Source organism: Salmo trutta, chromosome 21 (assembly GCF_901001165.1).
Source record: "Salmo trutta chromosome 21, fSalTru1.1, whole genome shotgun sequence".
Classification (NCBI taxonomy): domain Eukaryota; kingdom Metazoa; phylum Chordata; class Actinopteri; order Salmoniformes; family Salmonidae; genus Salmo; species Salmo trutta.
This window is the reverse complement of record NC_042977.1, coordinates 2,172,377-2,186,604: the sequence shown is the minus strand read 5'-3', so window position 1 is coordinate 2,186,604 and position 14,228 is coordinate 2,172,377. Positions and strand designations below refer to the sequence as shown.

Genomic DNA, 14,228 nt, shown 5'->3' with positions numbered 1-14,228 from the left:
GGCATAAAAATAGATTTTAAACAGCGGTTGACATGCATCGAAGTATGGTAATGGAATATTTAGACATTTTTTGTCACGAAATGCGCCATGCTCGTAACCCTTATTTACCCTTCGGATAGTGTCTTGAACGCACGAACAAAACGCCGCTGTTTGAACATAACTATGGATTATTTGGGACCAAACCAACATTTGTTATTGAAGTAGAAGTCCTGGGAGTGCATTCTGACGAAGACAGCAAAGGTAATAACATTTTTCCTATAGTAAATCTGACTTTGGTGAATGCTAAACTTGCTGGGTGTCTAAATAGCTAGCCCTGTGATGCCGGGCTATCTACTTAGAATATTGCAAAATGTGCTTTCACCGAAAAGCTATTTTAAAATCGGACATATCGAGTGCATAGAGGAGTTCTGTATCTATAATTCTTAAAATAATTGTTATGCGATGCCATTGGCTGTTGGCTAGGGTTCCGCTAGCTAGGGTTCCGCTAGCAGGAACGTCTGTCCTCAAAAGGTTAAACACTGTTTCCCATGCTTGTCCAATGAACCACAAACAATTAATGAACATGCACCTGTGGAACAGCTTACAGACGGTAGGCAATTAAGGTCACAGTTATGAAAACTCAGGACACTAAAGAGGTCTGTCTACTGACTCTGAAAAACACCAAAAGAAAGATGCCCAGGGTTCCTGCTCATCTGCGTGAACGTGCCTTAGGCATGCTGCAAGGAGGCATGAAGACTGCAGATGTGGCCAGGGCAATAAATTGCAATGTCCGTACTGTGAGACGCCTAAGACAGCGCTACAGGGAGACAGAACGGACAGCTGATCGTCCTCGCAGTGGCAGACCATGTATAACAACACCTGCACAGGATTGGCACATCCAAACATCACACCTGCGGGACAGGTATATGATGGCAACAACAACTGCCCGAGTTACACCAGGAACGTACAATTCGTCCATCAGTGCTCAAACTGTCCGCAATAGGCCTGTTGTAAGGCAGGTCCTCACCAGCAACAACGTCACCTATGGGCACAAACCCACCGTTGCTGGACCAGACAAGACCGGTCAACAAGTGCTCTTCACTGACACATCACGGTTTTGTCTCACCAGGGATGATGGTCGGATTCGCGTTTGTCGTCAAAGGAATGAGCGTTACACCGAGGCCTGTACTCTGGAGCGAGATCAATTTGGAGGTGGAGGGTCCATCATGGTCTGGGGCGGTGTGTAACAGCATCATCGGACTGAGCTTGTTGTCATTGCAGGCAATCTCAACGCTGTCCGTTACCGGGAAGAAATCCTCCTCCCTCATGTGGTACCCTTCCTGCAGGCTCATCCTGACATGACCCTCCAGCATGATAATGCCACCAGCCATATTGCATTTTATGTGCGTGATAACCTGTAAGACAGGAATGGCAGTGTTCTGCCACGGCCAGCGAAGAGCCCGGATCTCAATCCCATTGAGCACGTCTGGGACCTGTTGGATCGGAGGGTAAGGGCTAGGGCCATTCCCCCCAGAAATGTCCGGGAACTTCCAGGTGCCTTGGTTGAAGAGTGGGGTAACATCTCACAGGAGGAGACGCACTGCAGTACTTAATGTAGCTGGTGGCCACACCAGATACTGACTGTTACTTTTGATTTTGACCCCCCCCCTCTTTGTTGAGGGACACACTATTCAATTTCTGTCAGTCACGTCTGTGGAACTTGTTCAGTTTATGTCTCAGTTGTTGAATCTTATGTTCATACAAATATACTGCTCAAAAAAATAAAGGGAACACTTAAACAACACATCCTAGATCTGAATGAAAGAAATAATCTTATTAAATACTTTTTTCTTTACATAGTTGAATGTGCTGACAACAAAATCACACAAAAATAATCAATGGAAATCCAATTTATCAACCCATGGAAATCTGGATTTGGAGTCACACTCAAAATTAAAGTGGAAAACCACACTACAGGCTGATCCAACTTTGATGTAATGTCCTTAAAACAAGACAAAAAAAGGCTCAGTAGTGTGTGTGACCACATGCCTGTATGACCTCCCTACAACGCCTGGGCATGCTCCTGATGAGGTGGTGGATGATCTCCTGAGGGATCTCCTCCCAGACCTGGACTAAAGCATCTGCCAACTCCTGGACAGTCTGTGGTGCAATGTGGCGTTGGTGGATGGAGCGAGACATGATGTCCCAGATGTGCTCAATTGGATTCAGGTCTGGGGAACGGGCGGGCCAGTCCATAGCATCAATGCCTTCCTCTTGCAGGAACTGCTGACACACTCCAGCCACATGAGGTCTAGCATTGTCTTGCATTAGGAGGAACCCAGGGCCAACCGCACCAGCATATGGTCTCACAAGGGGTCTGAGGATCTCATCTCGGTACCTAATGGCAGTCAGGCTACCTCTGGCGAGCACATGGAGGGCTGTGCGGCCCCCCAAAGAAATGCCACCCCACACCATGACTGACCCACCGCCAAACCGGTCATGCTGGAGGATGTTGCAGGCAGCAGAACGTTCTCCACGGCGTCTCCAGACTCTGTCATGTCTGTCACATGTGCTCAGTGTGAACCTGCTTTCATCTGTGAAGAGCACAGGGCGCCAATGGTGAATTTGCCAATTTTGGTGTTCTCTGGCAAATGCCAAACGTCCTGCACGGTGTTGGGCTGTAAGCGCAACCCCCACCTGTGGACGTCGGGCCCTCATACCACCCTCATGGAGTCTGTTTCTGACCGTTTGAGCAGACACATACACATTTGTGGCCTGCTGGAGGTCATTTTGCAGGGCTCTGGCAGTGCTCCTCCTGCTCCTCCTTGCACAAAGGCGGAGATAGCGGCCCTGCTGCTGGGTTGTTGCCCTCCTACGGCCTCCTCCACGTCTCCTGATGTACTGGCCTGTCTCCTGGTAGCGCCTCCATGCTCTGGACACTACGCTGACAGACACAGCAAACCTTCTTGCCACAGCTCGCATTGATGTGCCATCCTGGATGAGCTGCACTACCTGAGCCACTTGTGTGGGTTGTAGACTCCGTCTCATGCTACCACTAGAGTGAAAGCTCCGCAAGCATTCAAAAGTGACCAAAACATCAGCCAGGAAGCATAGGAACTTAGAAGTGGTCTGTGGTCCCCACCTGCAGAACCACTCCTTTATTGGGGGTGTCTTGCTATTTGCCTATAATTTCCACCTGTTGTCTATTCCATTTGCACAATAGCATGTGAAATGTATTGTCAATCAGTGTTGCTTCCTAAGTGGACAGTTTGATTTCACAGAAGTGTGATTGACTTGGAGTTACATTGTGTTGTTTAAGTGTTCCTTTTATTTTTTGGAGCAGTGTATTTACACATGTTAAGTTTGCTGAAAATAAACACAGTTGACAGTGAGAGGACGTTTATATCTTCATTGCTTGCCGTTTGGGATTTTAGGCTGGGTTTCTGTGTAAGCACTTTGTCACATCAGCCGATGTAAAAAGGGCTTTATAAACAAATGTGATTTTATCTCAGTAACAGTTGAGTCATTGTCAGTAGGAGTTGAGTCGAGTCAGCAACAATTGAGTCATTGTCAGTGGGAGTTAAGACATTCTCAGTAATAGTTGAGTCATTGTCAGTAGGAGTTGAGTCAGTGTCAGCAAGAGTTAAGTCGATCTCATTAAGAGTTATTTTCAGTAGGAGTTTAGTCAATCTCTGTAAGAGTTGATTCAGTCTCAGTAGAAGGTCAGTCTGTGTCAGTAGGAGTTGAATCAGTAGAAGTTGAGTCGATCTCAGTAAGAGTTGAGTCAGTCTCAGTAGGTTTTGCATCAGCCTCAGTTGGAATTCATTCAGACTATCCTAGATCCCTTCTATTCTTTCCTCCAAGATCCCCTAATTTATCCTTTCCTTGCTTCGTTTCCTTTTCTCCTTTCCTACATCCCTTTCTTTCTATCCTTACTCAGTTTCTTCACCTCCCCTCTTTTGCTGTCCTAGCAGACTTTCTTCCCATCCTGGGGTATGACAGTTAAACTAAACTCATGAGGCATTTACATTCTTCAAGAATCAATGTTTAAGTATTATAGCGATCCTCTCAATATGAGCCACGTTACAATTCCCACCAAGTGAGTTAACCATATTGGCGCAATGCGTAGGGTGTTTCCCTTAGAAGAATATAAAATACCATTTAGCTAATGTTTTTATACAAAGCAATTTACAGTAGTGAATGCATACATTTTTACACGTGTCTCCCATGGGGATCGAGTCCACAAACCTTGTTTTGCAAGTGCCTCGCTCTTAGGGTTGCACATTTTGGGGAATATTCAGAGGTGGAAACTTTCCGTGGGAATTAACGGGAATATATGCAAATTAATATTAATACCATTTAAATAGATGCTTTTTGCATTGGATATATTTACCATATCATTTGGAGATAGAAACAGAAACCTTTTACCTTATAAATAGACATAATTGCAAATTATTAAATCCTTCCAATAGAAATAAAAAAACATTTTTAGTTAAGAATTGATTTGACTCTTCACATTGGATGATTTCATTGAACAACAAAAGAAAGGGAATATTGAATGATCCCCAATGATCCATTGCATCTTCCAAAAACATTTTCTGTAAAATGATACTAAAGCTTTGGATGTCTTCCTCTCAGGCTTCCATGTCTTCTCCCTGGACCTGCTCAATGTCCACCTCTTCGACATCAGACTCTGAGGCCTCATCTTCACTGTCACTTTCCAACCTTGTTGAGGATGGCTCGCTGTCAGGCTCAAAAAGCCTCAAATTTGCCCAGATGGCCACCAATTTTTCAACCCTTGTATTGGTCAGCGTGTTGCATGCTTTGGTGTGAGTGTTCCCAAACAAGGACCAGTTGCGCTCTGAGGTGGCTGACATTGGTGGGATTTGGAGGATGATGGAGGCAACAGGGAAAAGAGCCTCAGAACCACAAAGTCCCTTCCACCAGGTGGCTGATGAGATATGTTGGCACTACTGCCATATTGCATCTCCATCCCAAAGCCCTTGCTTGGAAGTGTACTTTGCAAGACTGCCAAGAACCTTGTCCTCATCCAGGCAAAGGTGGCGAGACACGGTAGTGATGACACCATAGGTCTTGTTGATCTCTGCACCAGAAAGGATGCTTTTGCCAGCATACTTGGGGTCCAACATGTATGCACGCTGCGGCGTGTATGGGCTTCAGGCAGAAGTCTTCACACTTTTTAATGTATTTCAAAACGGCAGTTTCCTCTGCTTGGAGCAACAGTGAAGTGGGCAGGGCAGTACGGATTTCTTCTCTTACATCTGCAAGCAGAGTCTGAACATCAGACAGGATGGCATTGTCTCCCTCAATTTGTGCAATGGCTACTGCTATAGGTTTCAGGTTGCTTACCACTCTCTCACAAAATACATCATCCAGAAGGATCCACTTGGGGCTGTCCATATCGGCAGACTGTGATATGGCCATTTCTTGGAGAGACTCATTCCCCTCCAGGAAACTGTCAAACATGATGACAACACCACCCCAACGGGTGTTGCTGGGCAGCTTCAATGTGGTACTCTTATTCTTTTCACTTTGCTTGGTGAGGTAGATTGCTGCTATAACTTCATGACCCTTCACATACAGTGAGGGAAAAAAGTATTTGATCCCCTGCTGATTTTGTACATTTGCCCACTGACAAAGAAATGATCAGTCTATAATTTTAATGGTAGGTTTATTTGAACAGAGAGACAGAATAACAACAAAAAAATCCAGAAAAACGCATGTCAAAAATTAGAGGTCTACCGATTATGATTTTTCAACGCCGATACCGATACCGATTATTGGAGGACCAAAAAAGCCGCTACCGGTTAATCGGCCGATTTAAAAAAAAATATATATATATTATTATTATTTTTTGACTTATTTATTTGTAATAATGACAATTACAAAAATACCGAATGAACACTTATTTTAACTTAATATAATACATCAATAAAATCAATTTAGCCTCAAATAAATAATGAAACATGTTCAATTTGGTTTAAATAATGCAAAACAAAGTGTTGGAGAAGAAAGTAAAAGTGCAATAGGTGCCATGTAAGAAAGCTAAAGTTTAAGTGCCTTGCTCAGAACATGGGAACATATGAAAGCTGGTGGTTCCTTTTAACATGAGTCTTTAATATTCCCAGGTAAGAAGTTTTAGGTTGTAGTTATTATAGGACTATTTCTTTCTATACGATTTGTATTTCATATACCTTTGACTATTGGATGTTCTTATAGGCACTTTAGTATTGTCAGTGTAACAGTATAGCTTCCGTCCCTCTCCTCGCTCCTACCTGGGCTCGAACCAGGAACACATCGACAACAGCCACCCTCGAAGCAGCGTTACCCATGTAGAGGAAGGGAAACAACTACTCCAAGTCTCAGAGCGAGTGACGTTTGAAACGCTATTAGCCCGCACCCGCTAACTAGCTAGCCATTTCACATCGGTTACACCAGCCTAATCTCGGGAGTTGATAGGCTTGAAGGGGTGGGTATAATTTGTGGAACGTTCCAACAGGAATCTGTTCCAAAAAACGTAAAGTAAAAGGTTGCCAACCAACAACGCATACAAAGTAGCAACGCATACAAACCTAGCTAACTAGCTGCCGAATAGGCATCAACTCACCACGTAGCTTATTCTTAATGTTTGTCCATAGGCAACCAGAGTGAGGACAGACATTTTTCAGAATAAACGTGATGAGTGAAAAATGCAATGAAATAGACTACTCTCTACCCGGTATCTTATTCTGCCGCTATACAACTTTGTATGCGTTGTTTTTTGGCAACCTTGTTATTTACAAAATTTTTGGAATAGATTCCTGTTGGAACGTTCCACAAATTATACCCACCCGGCTTGAAGTCATAAACAGCGCAATGCTTGAAGCACAGCGAAGGGCTGCTGGCAAAACGCAGTAAAGTGCTGTTCGAATGAATGCTTACGAGCCTGCTGGTGCCTACCACCGCTCAGTCAGACTGCTCTATCAAATCATAGACTTAATTATAATATAATAATCACACAGAAATATGAGCCTTAGGTCATTAATATGGTAGAATCCTGAAACTATCATCTTGAAAACAAAATGTTTTTCTTTCAGTGAAATAGGGAACCGTTCCGTATTTTATCTAACGGGTGGCATCCCTAAGTCTAAATATTCCTGTTACATTGCACAACCTTCAATGTTATGTCATAATTACATAAAATTCTGGCAAATTAGTTTGCAACGAGCCAGGCGGCCCAAACTGTTGCATATACCCTGACTCTGCGTGCAATGAACGCTAGAGATGTGACACAATTTCATGTTAGCAGGCAATATTAACTAAATATGCAGGTTAAAAAATATATACTTGTGTATTGATTTTAAAGAAAGGCATTGATGTTTATGGTTAGGTACATTGGTGCAACGACAGTGCTTTTTTTCGCAAATGCACTTGTTAAATCAACACCCGTTTGTCGAAGTAGGCTGTGATTAAATGAGAAATTAACAGGCATCGCATCGATTATATGCAGGACACGTTAGATAACTACACATGGTTGATGATATTACTAGTTTAACTAGTAATTATGTTAAGATTGATAGTTTTTTATAAGATAACTTTAATGCTAGCTAGAAACTTACCTTGGCTTCTTGCTGCCCTCGCGTAAAAGGTAGTCAGCCTGCCATGCAGGCTCCTCGTGGAGTACAATGTAAGGCAGGTGGTTAGAGTGTTGGACTAGTAACCGAAGGTTGCAAAAACAAATCCCTCCTGAACAAGGCAGTTAACCCCCGTTCCTAGGCCATCATTGAAAATAAGAATGTGTTCTTAATCTGACTTGCGTAGTTAAATAAAGGTGTAAAAAAATATTATTATTTAAAAAAATATATAATAATAATAAAAAAAAATATATATATTATTATTAATTTTTTTTTAATCGGCAGATCGGTGGCCAAAAATACCGATTACCGATTGTTATGAAAACTTGAAATAGGCCCTAATTAATCGGCTATTCCGATTAAACGGTCGACCTCTATCAAAAATGTTATAAATTGATTTGCATTTTAATGAGGGAAATAAGTATTTGACCCCCTCTCAATCAGAAAGATTTCTGGCTCCCAGGTGTCTTTTATACAGGTAACGAGCTGAGATTAGGAGCACACTCTTAAAGGGAATGCTCCTAATCTCTGCTTGTTACCTGTATGAAAGACACCTGTCCACATAAGCAATCAATCAATCAGATTCCAAACTCTCCACCATGGCCAAGACCAAAGAGCTCTCCACTGTCAATCTCCCTCGGCCTGGGGCTCCATGCAAGATCTCACCTCGTGGAGTTGCAATGATCATGAGAACGGTGAGGAATCAGCCCAGAACTACACGGGAGGATCTTGTCAATGATCTCGGCAGCTGGGACCATAGTCACCAAGAAAACAATTGGTAACACACTACGCCGTGAAGGACTGAAATCCTGCAGCGCCCGCAAGGTCCCACTGCTCAAGAAAGCACATATACATACACGTTTGACGTTTGCAAATGAACATCTGAATGATTCAGAGGACAACTGGGTGAAAGTGTTGTGGTCAAATGAGACCAATATGGAGGTCTTTGGCATCAACTAAACTCGCTGTGTTTGGAGGAGGAGGAATGCTGCCTATGACCCCAAGAACACCATCCCCACCGTCAAACATGGAGTTGGAAACATTATGCTTTGGGGGTGTTTTTCTGCTAAGGGGACAGAACAACTTCACCGCATCAAAGGGACGATGGACGGGGCCATGTACCATCAAATCTTGGGTGAGAACCTCCTTCCCTCAGCCAGGGCATTGAAAATGGGTCGTGGATGGGTATTCCAGCATGACAATGACCCAAAGCACACGGCCAAGGCAACAAAGGAGTGGCTCAAGAAGAAGCACATTAAGGTCCTGGAGTGGCCTAGCCAGTCTCCAGACCTTAATCCCATAGAAAATCTGTGGAGGGAGCTGAAGGTTTGAGTTGCCAAACATCAGCCTCGAAACCTTAATGACTTGGAGAAGATCTGCAAAGAGGAGTGGGACAAAATCCCTCCTGAGATGTGTGCAAACCTGGTGGCCAACTACAAGAAACGTCTGACCTCTGTTATTGCCAACAAGGGCTATGCCACCAAGTACTAAGTCATGTTTTGCAGAGGGGTCAAATACTTATTTCCCTCATTAAAATGCAAATCATTTTATAACATTTTTGACGTGCGTTTTTCTGCATTTTTTTGTTGTTATTCTGTCTCTCACTGTTCAAATAAACCTACCATTAATATTATAGACTGATCATTTTTTTGTCAGTGGGCAAACGTACAAAATCAGCAAGGGATAAAATACTTTTTTCCCTCACTGTACCTAACCATTTCCTTGGCTCTCTTGTAGAGTGTATCCATTGTTTTCAGTGCCATGATGTCCTTGAGGAGTAGATTCAATTCATGAGCAGCACAGCCAATGGGTGTGATGTGAGGGTAGCACTCCTCCACTTTAGACCAAGCAGCCTTCATGTTCACAGCATTGTCTGTCACCAGTGCAAATACCTTCTGTGGACTGCCTTCAGCTCATCTGCAATGTAGAGACCAGTGTGTCTGTTGTCCCTTGTGTCTGTGCTCTTGTAGAATACTGGTTGAGGGATGGAGATGATGTGGTTAATTATTCCTTGCCCACAAACATTCTTCCACCCATCAGAGAATATTGCAATATAGTCTGCTTTCTCTACGATTTGCTTGACCTTCCCTTGAACTCTGTTGAACTTCAGCAAATGAGTAAATAAAGCATGTCTCTGTGTCACGTCCTGACCAGCAGAGGGCATATTGCTTAGTCTAGGTCAGGATGTGGCAGGTGGTTTGTGTTTGTTTAATGTTGATGATTGGGACTTCCAATTGAAGGCAGGTGTGTATAGTTGCCTTTGATTGGAAGTCCTATATAGGTGTGTGTGTTTGTCTTTGGGGTGGTGGGGAATTGTTGTGAGCACTGCTGCGTTTGGTATAGCCTGCCACACCGTCAGTCCGGTCATTGTTTTGTTTATTGGTTTTCAGTGGATGCTCTACTCCTTTTGTTTTCAACATTAAAAACATGAGTATCCACACTTCCGCTGCGCCTTGGTCCTTCTCTCTTAAATACGACATATTCGCCGAAGAGTACGACATATTCTTTGACACTCTGGTTGGAGGGGTGTATGCTGGGCGAAGAACATTCAGAAATCTCTTCCAACACACTTCGCCTATCAGCATCAGAGGTGAACCAGTTGCTTACACAGCTCAAGCAAGACATTCATCAGCATTTCTCTGACTACGTTCCTCCATTGAGTCAAAAAAACATCTGATTCCAGGAGGACCATGAGCTGTTGCTATCGATAAGGTGTCTGATTCATCATTTTCAACTCAAATAGAAGCAGAGGGACTTTTGTCAGAGGTTGCTTGTTGTGAGTGCTGAGGGAACTTTATGCACTTGGCCAGATTCTGCATCTTTGTTACATTCTTCACATATGATTTGGCACAGTATTTGCAAATGTACGCTGCTTTTCCTTTTACATTCGCTGCATCAAAATGTCTCCACACATCAGATAGTGCCCGTGGCATTTTCCTGTAAACATTTGAAAAAAAAAGTTAAAAAAAAACCCTGAATACAATTACATGTACAGATAAATAGTTAAGCAGTTAGATTAAACAACTCCTTTGTAAGATAAATGTTTTAAATTTAAACATGTATGGAAACAGGTGAATTCACACTCCTCAGTTAGCAACCTCAAGCAAGATAAAACCCACATGGTAGCAAAAACTAACTAGCAGAAATTGTTAACAAGTTAGAAATGATTTAAACACACTTTGCTTTAGGCTACTATTTACTAGTTAACAAAAAATCATCTATGTCATATACAATATATTCACCCCACCCTATATTATAATCAAAACTTACCAGAAAGCATGTAGTCCTTGGCTCAGTGTAGTAGTGTGGGCTCAATAGTGCAAGATCTTGAGAATCAGCTGTACATGTGATGGAAAAGTGCACTGCACATGTGACGGAAGAATGCACTGTGCATGCAGAGGGTTGCAATTCCATTGAATTTGGGATAGTTTAACCAAAATATGCCACAAGACCTAGAATTGCCTTATGGGTATCCCACAAAAAAGGTTCAATGTTATAAGCTAGGTTTTTTGATGAATTTAAGCAAAATTACCAAAATTCCCGGGCTTAACTTCCCATTGAACATTTCCGGGAAAATTCAGGAAATTTACCGGAAAGTTTCCGACCCTTTGCAACCCTACTTGCTCTACCAACTGAGCTACTTGGGAACTTTCATAAGGCTACATTGAGACAATGACTTATCATTGACCCAAGCCCAGCTCATTTAATCTATACCATTGTGTCGCTGAGTTGTCATAATGCTTCAGAAAATGTACAGTATCCCAGGGGAGCTGGAAGACACAATGTAAGTAACCTAATTTATGTCCCTCTTACTCCCCTGAATGCCTTTGCTGATCCTACAGCTATTGTACGCAGAAATCATGTGCCTATGAACCAAAGTTATACTGTTAGCACAGAGGCAGCGTGCCATATCAGGAAATCCACTGTGTGCAGCTCACCCTGCACTAACATATTTTTTATTTATATATTTTTTTAAACTAGGCAAGTCAGTTAAGAACAAATTCTTATTTACAATGACTGCCTACCAAAAGGCAAAAGGCCTCCTGCGGGGACGGGGGCCGGGATTAAAAATAGAATACAAATATAGAACAAAACACACATCACAACAAGAGAGATACCACAACACTACATAAAGAGAGACCTAAGACAACAAGATAGCATGGCAGCAATACATGAGAACACAGCATGGTAGCAGCACAACATGACAACAACATGGTAGGAACACAATATGGCAGCAACACAACATGGTAGCAGCACAAAACATGGTACAAACATTGGGCACAGACAACAGCACAAAGGGCAAGAAGGTAGAGACAACAATACATTACGCAAAGCAGCCACAACTGTCTGTAAGAGTGTCCATGATTGAGCCTTTGAATGAAGAGATGGAGATAAAACGGTCCAGTTTGAGTGTTTTTTGCAGCTCGTTCCAGTCGCTAGCTGCAGCGAACTGAAGAGGAACGACCCAGGGATAAATAACCTGAGCATGTCTACCTCTGCTAAGATTCCCAGTAAAGCAACAAACACAATCAAGCATCCCAGAAAAGTGCTACAAATATTCCACGATAACATATGTAGCTTAAGAAACAAGGTTCATGAAATCAATAATTTGCTAGTAACTGATGACATTCAAATTCTGACAATCTCTGAAACGCTCTTATATGATATCTTTAATGATACACATATAGCGATACATGGTTATAAGATCTACAGAAAAGCCAAAGGTGGAGGTGTGGCCATTTTATTTTCAGAACCACATTCCTATAAAGCTTAGAGAGGATCTCATGTTAAATACTATTGAAGTAATATGGCTACAGGTCCAACTGCCTCACCTAAATGAAGCTGCTATAGACTACCAAGTGCTAACAGTCAGCATCTGAATAACGTGTGAAATGCTTGATACTGTATGTAATATCAACAGAGGTATATTTTCTGGGTGATTTAAATATTGACTGGCTTTCTTCAGGCTGCCCACTCAAGAGAATACTTCAGATTGTAACTAGTGCCTGCAACCTGGTTCAGGTTATCAGTCAACCTGCCAGGGTAGTTACAGCACAGAACAGCACAGGAATAAAATAATCAACATGTATTGATCACAACTTTACTAATGCTGCAGAAATTTGCTTGAAAGCAGTATCCAAATCCATCAGATGTAGTGATCACAATATAGTAGCCATATCTAGGAAAACCAAAGTTCCAAAGGCCGGGCCTAATATAGTGTATGAGGTCATACAAAACATTTTGTAGTGATTCGTATGTTGTTGATGTAAATTTGTTGGTCTGTGGCGTGTAATGAGAAGCAACCAGATGCTGCACTTGACACGTTTATGAAATTGTCATGCCCTGATCTGTTTCACCTGTTCCTGTGATTGTCTCCACCCCCTCCAGGTTTGCTTATTTTCCATAGTGTATTTATCTTTGTGTTTCCTGTCTCTGTGCCAGTTTGTCTTGTATGTTAGTCAAGTCAACCAGTGTGTTTTCCCGTACTCCTTTTACTATTCTCTTTTTGATATTCTTCCCGGTTTTGACCCCTGCCTGACTCTGGACTACTTTCCCACCTGCCTGATCATCCTGCCTGCCCTGACCTTGATTCTGCCTGCCCTTCTGTACCCTTTGGACTCTGAACTGGTTTTGACCTTTTTGCCTGTCCACAACCATTCTCTTGCCTTACCCTGTTGGATTAATACATATTGTAAGACTCCAACCATCTGCCTCCTGTGCCTGCATCTGGGTCTCGCCTTATGTCATGATAGAAAATGCTTATCCCAGTTACTAATAAACATGCACCCATTAAGAAAATTACTGTAAAAACGATTCAATCCCCATGGATTGATGAGGAATTGAAAAATTGTATGGTTGAGAGGGATGAGGCAAAATAAATGGCAAATAAGTCTGACTGCACAACCGACTGGCAAATGTACTGCAAATTGAGAAATCATGTGACTAAACTGAATAAAAACTACACTATGAAACAAAGACACATGACATAAAGAATGATAGTAAAAAGCAAAAAGCCAAACTCCGCTCCATCATTCATTGAATCAGATGGTTCATTCATTACAAAACCCACTGATATTGCCAACTACTTTAGTGATTTTTTTCATTGGCAAGATTAGCAAACTCAGGTATGACATGCCAGCAACAAACGCTGACACTACACATCCAAGTATATCTGACCAAATGATGAAAGACATTGTGCTTTTGAATTCATTAAAGTGAGCGTGGGAGAGGTGAACAAAATTCTATCAACAATGACAAGGCACCGGGGTCTGACAACTTGGATTGAAAATTACTGAGGATCATAATGGATGATATTGCCACTCCTATTTGCCAAATCCTCAATTTAAGCCTACAAGAAAGTGTGCCCTCAGGCCTCGAGGGAAGCAAAAGTAATTCCCCTATCTAAGAACAGTAAAGCCACCTTTACTGGCTCAAATAGCTGACCAATCAGCCTGTTACCAATCCTTAGTAAACTTTTGGATAACATTTTGTTTAACCAGATGCAATGCTATTTTATAGTCAACAAATTGGCAACAGACTTTCAGCACGCTTATAGCGAAGGACCTTCAACAAGCACTGCACTTGCACAAATGACTGATGATTGGCTGAGAGAAA

The 14,228-nt window shown here is 42.3% G+C and overlaps 1 protein-coding gene across 2 annotated transcripts in view; it reads right to left on the bottom strand.

Annotated features, from left to right (window-relative positions):
• adcy8 (adenylate cyclase 8 (brain)) overlaps positions 1-14,228 on the bottom strand; it is a 280,096-nt gene that overhangs the window by 79,671 nt on the left and 186,197 nt on the right. The window lies entirely within an intron of this gene.